Here is a 9,144-nt window from a genome sequence, read left to right on the forward strand (position 1 = left end):
CCTTGTGCACGCTGCACACCACGTGACCCCACGTCACGCTGCCCCCCTCTCGCGCGCTCTCCACATACTCTCTCTCTCCTCCTCCTACCCGGAAGTAGCGAGCACGCGGCAGTCACCGGCCAGGACTCCGCTCTCGCTCCGGACCTCGACCACCCCCAGACGGTGAAGCCCTCTACAGACCGTAAGTAACAACGGGCCCCTGCCCCACCAAGTCCATACTGTACGCAGCTGACCCTCTAACGGTTTTTCCCTGTTCCCCGCAGTACTTGCTATCAACCCCTTCAGTTGGGCTCTGCACCAGCCACCCTCCCTATTGCTGAATCTGGCACCCACTGTTTCCAGCCAGAGCCTCCTGGTGCACCCAACATAGGAAAACATAAGCCTCCTACTGTATCCTATCTCTGGTTACCTCTGACATAACTATAGCCTCCTACTACAGCACCCTGCTGTATCTACATTATGGAGACCTGAACCAGCATCTACTATTGACACCCTAATCCCTACGAAGCAGGTAAATCACGATCTCTGGGTAAAAACTGGAGGCTACAGCCACAATCCAGTGATACCTTAACAGATACACCCCCTCCCCCTCCCTACAGATCTCTATACAGCGAACAGAGGCATTACATGCTAGTACAAGCCTCTTGCTGCATCCTACTTCTGACCTCCTCGTGCTACCTCCACTCAACAAGGGACCAGGACTACTACCTCCAGCTCATTCTAAGACGTCCCTGGATGCCCCTTGTACCTACCAACAGGTAACCCAAAACCTCTTGTCTCCAAGGCTTGTACCACAGCTACATCAGTTAATTTATGATCTATCCCTATTCCTTCCCCCTGCAGATCTAACTCAGATCATCAACCCACAGCCGTGTGTGACATATCCTCTACCTCTCTCCAAGAAGGACCAGGACCGATACCTCCTAGTCATCCAAAATAATCAGGACACCCCCGCTACCCTCTAGAAGGTAACTAATCCAAAACTACCCTCTTTGAACCCCATACCTTAACCCTTGAGCCCTGCGCCCTATTCTTAATACTTGCCTCCTCTCACTCCCTATAGTACTACTCCGGTGAATCCAGTATTATCTACACAGCCTGCTGACTGTCATACCAGTAGCAGTGCTACTGTGGATCAACAGCTAACTACTACCACAGTCTATTGAGTACCATACCAAGAACAGGTAACTCACGACCCAACTCAGAGTCCAGCAGAGACATCTCTGTCGAGTTCCACCCCCACTTATCCATACATTTTTTTTGTGTACCCCACTCTAGGTACCCCTCGTCCTCCCTCCCAGGCACCAACACGTGCCACCAGTGAACCTCCATACCCCATACGAGGCACCAGTATCAGGTAACCACAGACAAACAGATACCTAACCCTTCCCCCATCGCTTATTAGTATACCATATTTATACATTCCTATTCTATCCCACCAGGTCTACAAGCCTTTGCCTCCTTATACATCTACTGCAACCGAACATCCTCAGACTACGAGGGAAAAAGGCCTATTTTTATCAATCAGTGATTACCTTGTATCAGTGGACACCGATCTATTTATCGATTTTATAACTTTTAATACTTTTAATAACTATTCTTATATCCGACCCAGTGACCTCACTGAGTCTGAATCATTTTAACTAGCTATTTTTAAGCACATGTTCGATTAAATAAAATTATCCCTTGCACTCAAAATCTCTCGTGCCGTCCTTCTGTTCACTACCACTAGCGCAAATTTACTTCTTCTCGGCTATATCAACACTTATTTGGACAACCCTGGTTCCCTGTCCACAAATTTGCTGCCACTAGTAGTGACGAGCCCACAGCGCCTCCTGTACCCATATACTAACCAATTATATATATATATTATATAAAAAAATTAACATCTAGTTGCATAAAAGTTTTGACCTGTCAGAGTTCTGCTAGAAATCTATTAAACCCCTTGATGAATTGGGGCCAGATCGGCCGTTACCTTTAGAAACCACTTACCGGCACCTGATAGTTGTGCACGATCTCTGGACAACAGCGCAGCATTAACATCACCGTTCTCCTGGTCACTGTAGATCACGGTCGCCATTATAGTCAGATTCTGCAGGCAAAATATAAGAATGAGACACGTTTCATTTTAGAACACACCAACAAGTAGTGTCCTCCTCACCAACCCCTGGACAATCTCCTGACACCACAACTCAGGAATATTAGAGGAGCCCTTCATAATGCTGGTCCTTGTCAGGAGGAGTATAGCGTGAGCTCAGGAGAGGAAGCCATTCCTGGTAAGCAGGTGCCCAGTGTTATAGCGATGATCCTCCTACAGATGCCTGGACCAGAGAATAGAGGACTGTGCCTCCAACCACAGCAACAACCCATTACAGGAACCGGACAGATCCATAGAGCCATGAGCAGCACTGATCAGTAGCCATGTCTACACTGCAGCAATTACCCATTACCGGAACCGGACAGATCCATAAAGCCATGAGCAGCACTGATCAGCAGCCATGTCTACACTGCAGCAATTACCCATTACAGGGACCTGACAGATCCATAGTGCTATGAGCAGCACTGATCAGCCGCCATGTCTACACTGCAGCAATTACCCATTACAGGGTCCTGACAGATCCATAGGGCTATGAGCAGCACTGATCAGCAGCCATGTCTACACTGCAGCAATTACCCATTACAGGGTCCTGACAGATCCATAGTGCTATGAGCAGCACTGATCAGCCGCCATGTCTACACTGCAGCAATTACCCATTACAGGGTCCTGACAGATCCATAGGGCTATGAGCTGCACTGATCAGGAGCCATGTGTACACTGCAGCAATTGCCCATTACAGGGACCTGACAGATCCATAGTGCTATGAGCAGCACTGATCAGCAGCCATGTCTACACTGCAGCAATTACCCATTACAGGGACCTGACAGATCCATAGTGTTATGAGCAGCACTGATCAGTAGCCATGTCTACACTGCAGCAATTACCCATTACAGGGTCCTGACAGATCCATTCTGCTATGAGCAGCACTGAGCAGCAGCCATGTCTACACTGCAGCAACTACCCATTACAGGGACCTGACAGATCCATAGTGTTATGAGCAGCACTGATCAGCCGCCATGTCTACACTGCAGCAATTACCCATTACAGAGTCTTGATCGATCCATAGTGCTATGAGCTGCACTGATCAGCAGCCATATCTACACTGCAGCAATTACCCATTACAGGGTCCTGACAGATCCATAGTGCTATGAGCAGCACTGATCAGCAGCCATGTCTACACTGCAACAATTACCCATTACAGGGACCTGACAGATCCATAGTGCTATGGGCAGCACTGATCAGCAGCTATGCCTACACTGCAGCAATTACCCATTACAGGGACCTGACAGATCCATAGTGCTATGAGCAGCACTGATCAGTAGCCATGTCTACACTGCAGCAATTACCCATTACAGGGTCCTGACAGATCCATTCTGCTATGAGCAGCACTGAGCAGCAGCCATGTCTACACTGCAGCAATTACCCATTACAGGGACCTGACAGATCCATAGTGTTATGAGCAGCACTGATCAGCCGCCATGTCTACACTGCAGCAATTACCCATTACAGGGTCTTGATCGATCCATAGTGCTATGAGCAGCACTGATCAGCAGCCATGTCTACACTGCAGCAATTACCCATTACAGAGACCTGACAGATCCATAGTGCTATGAGCAGCACTGATCAGCAGCCATGTCTACACTGCAGCAATTACCCATTACAGGGTCCTGACAGATCCATATTGCTATGAGCAGCACTGATCAGCAGCCGTGTCTACACTGCAGCAATTACGCATTACAGGGTCCTGACAGATCCATAGTGCTATGAGCAGCACTGATCAGCAGCCATGTCTACACTGCAGCAATTACCCATTACAGGGTCCTGACCGATCCATAGTGCTATGAGCAGCACTGATCAGCAGCCATGTCTACACTGCAGCAATTACCCATTACAGGGACCTGACAGATCCATAGTGCTATGAGCAGCACTGATCAGCAGCCATGTCTACACTGCAGCAATTACCCATTACAGGGTCCTGACAGATCCATAGTGCTATGAGCAGCACTGATCAGCAGCCATGTCTACACTGCAGCAATTACCCATTACAGGGTCCTGACAGATCCATAGTGCTATGGGCAGCACTGATCAGCAGCCATGTCTACACTGCAGCAATTACCCATTACAGGGACCTGACAGATCCATAGTGCTATGAGCAGCACTGATCAGCAGCCATGTCTACACTGCAGCAATTACCCATTACAGGGTCCTGACAGATCCATATTGCTATGAGCAGCACTGATCAGCAGCCATGTCTACACTGCAGCAATTACGCATTACAGGGTCCTGACAGATCCATAGTGCTATGAGCAACACTGATCAGCAGCCATGTCTACACTGCAGCAATTACCCATTACAGGGTCCTGACAGATCCATAGTGCTATGAGCAGCACTGATCAGCAGCCATGTCTACACTGCAGCAATTACCCATTACAGGGACCTGACAGATCCATAGTGCTATGAGCAGCACTGATCAGCAGCCATGTCTACACTGCAGCAATTACCCATTACAGGGTCCTGACAGATCCATAGTGCTATGAGCAGCACTGATCAGCAGCCATGTCTACACTGCAGCAATTACCCATTACAGGGTCCTGACAGATCCATAGTGCTATGGGCAGCACTGATCAGCAGCCATGTCTACACTGCAGCAATTACCCATTACAGGGACCTGACAGATCCATAGTGTTATGAGCAGCACTGATCAGCCGCCATGTCTGCACTGCAGCAATTACCCATTACAGGGTCCTGACCAATCCATAGTGCTATGAGCAGCACTGATCAGCAGCCATGTCTACACTGTAGCAATTGCCCATTACAGGGTCCTCACAGATCCATAGTGCTATGAGCAGCACTGATCAGCAGCCATGTCTAAACTGCAGCAATTACCCATTACAGGGTCCTGACAGATCCATAGTGCTATGAGCAGCACTGATCAGCAGCCATGTCTACACTGCAGCAATTACCCATTACAGGGTCCTGACCGATCCATAGTGCTATAAGCAGCACTGATCAGCAGCCATGTCTACACTGCAGCAATTACCCATTACAGGGTCCTCACAGATCCATAGTGCTATGAGCAGCACTGATCAGCAGCCATGTCTACACTGCAGCAATTACCCATTACAGGGTCCTGACAGATCCATAGTGCTATGAGCAGCACTGATCAGCAGCCATGTCTACACTGCAGCAATTACCCATTACAGGGTCCTGACAGATCCATAGTGCTATGAGCAGCACTGATCAGCCGCCATGTCTACACTGCAGCAATTACCCATTACTGGGTCCTGACAGATCCATAGTGCTATGAGCAGCACTGATCAGCAGCCATGTCTACACTGCAGCAATTACCCATTACAGGGTCCTGACAGATCCATAGTGCTATGAGCAGCACTGATCAGCAGCCATGTCTACACTGCAGCAATTACCCATTACAGGGTCCTGACAGATCCATAGTGCTATGAGCAGCACTGCTCAGCAGCCATGTCTACACTGCAGCAATTACCCATTACAGGGTCCTGACAGATCCATAGTGTTATGAGCAGCACTGATCAGCAGCCATGTCTACACTGCAGCAATTACCCATTACAGGGTCCTGACAGATCCATAGTGCTATGGGCAGCACTGATCAGCAGCCATGTCTACACTGCAGCAATTACCCATTACAGGGACCTGACAGATCCATAGTGCTATGAGCAGCACTGATCAGCAGCCATGTCTACACTGCAGCAATTACCATTACAGGGTCCTGACAGATCCATAGTGCTATGAGCAGCACTGATCAGCCGCCATGTCTACACTGCAGCAATTACCCATTACAGGGTCCTGACAGATCCATTCTGCTATGAGCAGCACTGATCAGCAGCCATGTCTACACTGCAGCAATTACCCATTACAGGGTCCTGACAGATCCATTCTGCTATGAGCAGCACTGATCAGTAGCCATGTCTACACTGCAGCAATTACCCATTACAGGGTCCTGACAGATCCATAGTGCTATGAGCAGCACTGATCAGCAGCCATGTCTACACTGCAGCAATTACCCATTACAGGGACCTGACAGATCCATAGTGCTATGAGCAGCACTGATCAGCCGCCATGTCTACACTGCAGCAATTACCCATTACAGGGTCCTGACAGATAACATACAACATAAAAATTTTTTTTATGGGCATCATAAACACCCTTTAAAAAAATTTGTGGGTGTTGCATCACGGACCACGGTCACCCTGGTGATATGGTGGTGGATGATGAGGAGAAGGAGGAGGACAAGAGCAAATAGCCACCAAAATCAGGAAGCGTATACCCATGTGTGGGTGTGAAAAGGTGCATGTGAATACACCTCCCAAAAAAAGACACTGGTTTGAGTTTATGTTACGCTGCTTTCATACTGTGGTGTTGAGAAGTCTGGCCCAAACCAGCCCTTGTTCATTTTTATAAGAGACAGCCTGTCAGCATTTTCAGTTGACAGGTGGATTTGCTTATCAGTTATAATTCCACCAACGTCACTAAAAACCCGCTCTGATAAAACACTAGCGGCAGGGCAGGCCAGGACCTCCAAGGCGTAGAGAGCCAGTTCATTCCACGTATCCAGCTTGGATACCAAACAATTATAAGGCACAGAGGAATTACAGAGGACGTTGGTACGGTCGGCAAGGTACTCCCTCAGCATCTTCCCAAACTTTGCTCTCCTTGTGAGAGTACCCCGAGCCTCAGGGCCTGGGAGGGGCAGAGAAAATTCTCCCAGAACTTGGAGAGTGTTCCACTGCCTCTGCTGGATTGGAGTTGTGTCTCTCGCCTCTGCTGCTTGGTTGTCCAACGAACTGTGACCTCTGCCACCAGCGTTTTCAGATTTTTAATAGTTCCGCAACAAGGGCCTTCTGGTACTGCCCCATTTTTGTAGACCTGTCCGCCTCAGGAATAAGAGATAGAAAGTTCTCCTTGTAGCGTGGGTCTAGAAGTGTCACCAACCAGTAATGACGGTCACCCAAAATTTTGAGAACGCGAGGGTCATGGGAAAGGCAGCGCAACAAACTCAGCCATGCGTGCCAGACTGCTAACAGGCAATACTTCTGTGTCCTCACCAATAGGACCACTGACCATGCTCTCCTCCTCTCTGTCCCCAGGCCATCCACGCTGAACAGACGGTATGACAGTAGTGCAGATAGTACCATCTATAGCGCAGGAAACTAGCTCCTGTTCTTACTCCTCCTCTTCCTCATTGTCACCCAATCCACATTGGGATGAGATGAGGCTGGGCTGTGTGTAATCACCCTGTATGGTTCCTTGCTCCATCTCATCGTGCTCCGCCAGCAGTGCATACTCTTTTATTGTGAGCAGAGAGCATTTCAGAAGACAGAAGCAGGATGGTGACGCTAAGGCTAAGTGCCCACATAGCGTTTTTCAAGCGTATATGCTGTGGAATTTCCGCAGCATAAACGCTTGTTAAACGCTAGGTAATCCGCCCCCCATGGTCCCCAAGGGGATTCCGCAAGTTCTATGCCCATGCTGCGGATGTTTCCGCAGCGTTTATGCTGCGCTCAAAAATCCGCAGCATGTCCATTAATTTTGCGGAAGCGCAGCGTAATCGCCGCCATTGACTTGCATTGAGACGCACATAATTCGTGTCAGTACATTTGTACTCACGGATTATATGCGTTTCAATGTGCGGATGGTACCCAGTTCTGGAGGAGAGGAGACTCTCATCCAGACCTGGGTACCATTGTACCTGTTATAAAAAGAATAAAATAAAAAATAAAGTTTATATTCACCTTCCGACGGCCCCCGGTCTCCTTCCCTTTGCTTCCGGGCAGGACTGAAGGACCTGCGGTGACGTCACAGTCATGTGACCGCAGGCCCTTCAGTACAGTGTCCCGCGATCAGCTGGCAGACAGGAGCGAGCGCAGCTACACACGCCGGGCCATCGGAGGGTAAGTATAGGTTTATTTTTTTATTTTTAAACATTCTTACGGTCACACTATATAAATCAATGCTGGTTGCATGGATTTATATAGTGTGACCTAGTTGTCAAGCACTTTCCAGGTGGTGCTAAAATCGCTTGGAAAGCGCTTGTCAATCCGCATGCAGAAACGCATGTGAAAACGCTTCAAATCCGCATGTATTTGGCAGGAAAAACGCATGCATAATCTGCCAGGGAGATGCAGAAATGATGCAGAAATTTTCTGCTTCATTTCTGCATCGTGGGCACATAGCCTAATTATGGCGTCATCGCCACTCACCATCTTGGTGGAGTCCTCAAAGTTTTGGAGGATATGTCTGACATCCATGTCCACTCCTGAGGTGTTATGTGTGGAGTCTGAACTGAATACCGACGGCCTTGTTGATGCTGGTAGTCAACAACTGCCGTCTTCTGCTCACAAATCCTTCCCAATATCTGCAGTGTAGAGTTCCAACGCGTAGGGACATCACATACCAGTCTATGAGCCGGAAGCTGCAAACGCTGCTGAAACACGGCAAGGGTGGCGGAAGCTGGAGGTGATTTTCTAAAATGGGCACACAGGCGGCGTACTTTAACAAGCAGATCCGGCAGCTCCAGGTAGGATTTGAGACAGCGCTGAACCACGAGGTTAAGCACATGGGCCAGGCATGGTACGTGTGTGAGCTCGCCTCAGAGCTGCCACCAGGGTCCGGCCATTGTCACACACGACCATGCCTGGCTTTAGGCTCGGTGGTGTGAGCCACAGATCTACCTGCTCTCCCTCCACTGTCTGATTCCGGAGTGACTGACGAGCACAGCGGCCCCAGGTCTGATATAGACCTGATGACTCTGTGCGGCCAGCCAATCACTGTAATGCCACAACCAACATGGCTGCGGCATTACAATGAGTGACAGGCAATCCCTGCATGTTCATTAGCTCGGTAAAGAGCAACAAGCATGCAGGGAGGGGACTCGAGCTCCCGCCGAGCAACCCCGGAAATACTCGGCGAGCGTGGAGCATCTCCAGCAGTGAGACGCTGGGGCGAGCACCGAGCAGTAGAGAGCATGCTCGCTCATCACTAGTCTTCATGCATCAGGTCCATGTATTCAG

The 9,144-nt window shown here is 49.2% G+C and overlaps 1 long non-coding RNA gene across 1 annotated transcript; it reads left to right on the forward strand.

Annotated features, from left to right (window-relative positions):
- The first annotated feature begins 12 nt into the window (after positions 1-12).
- Positions 13-767, forward strand: LOC141203925 (uncharacterized). Its single transcript, XR_012274906.1, has 3 exons — positions 13-181; positions 264-511; positions 600-767. It is a non-coding gene; the product is annotated as an uncharacterized lncRNA (long non-coding RNA).
- The last annotated feature ends 8,377 nt before the right edge of the window (positions 768-9,144 follow it).

The sequence above is a fragment of the Phyllobates terribilis genome, unplaced genomic scaffold (genome assembly GCF_046119375.1).
Source record: "Phyllobates terribilis strain yellow unplaced genomic scaffold, ASM4611937v1 Scaffold_132__1_contigs__length_4960021, whole genome shotgun sequence".
Lineage (NCBI taxonomy): Eukaryota > Metazoa > Chordata > Amphibia > Anura > Dendrobatidae > Phyllobates > Phyllobates terribilis.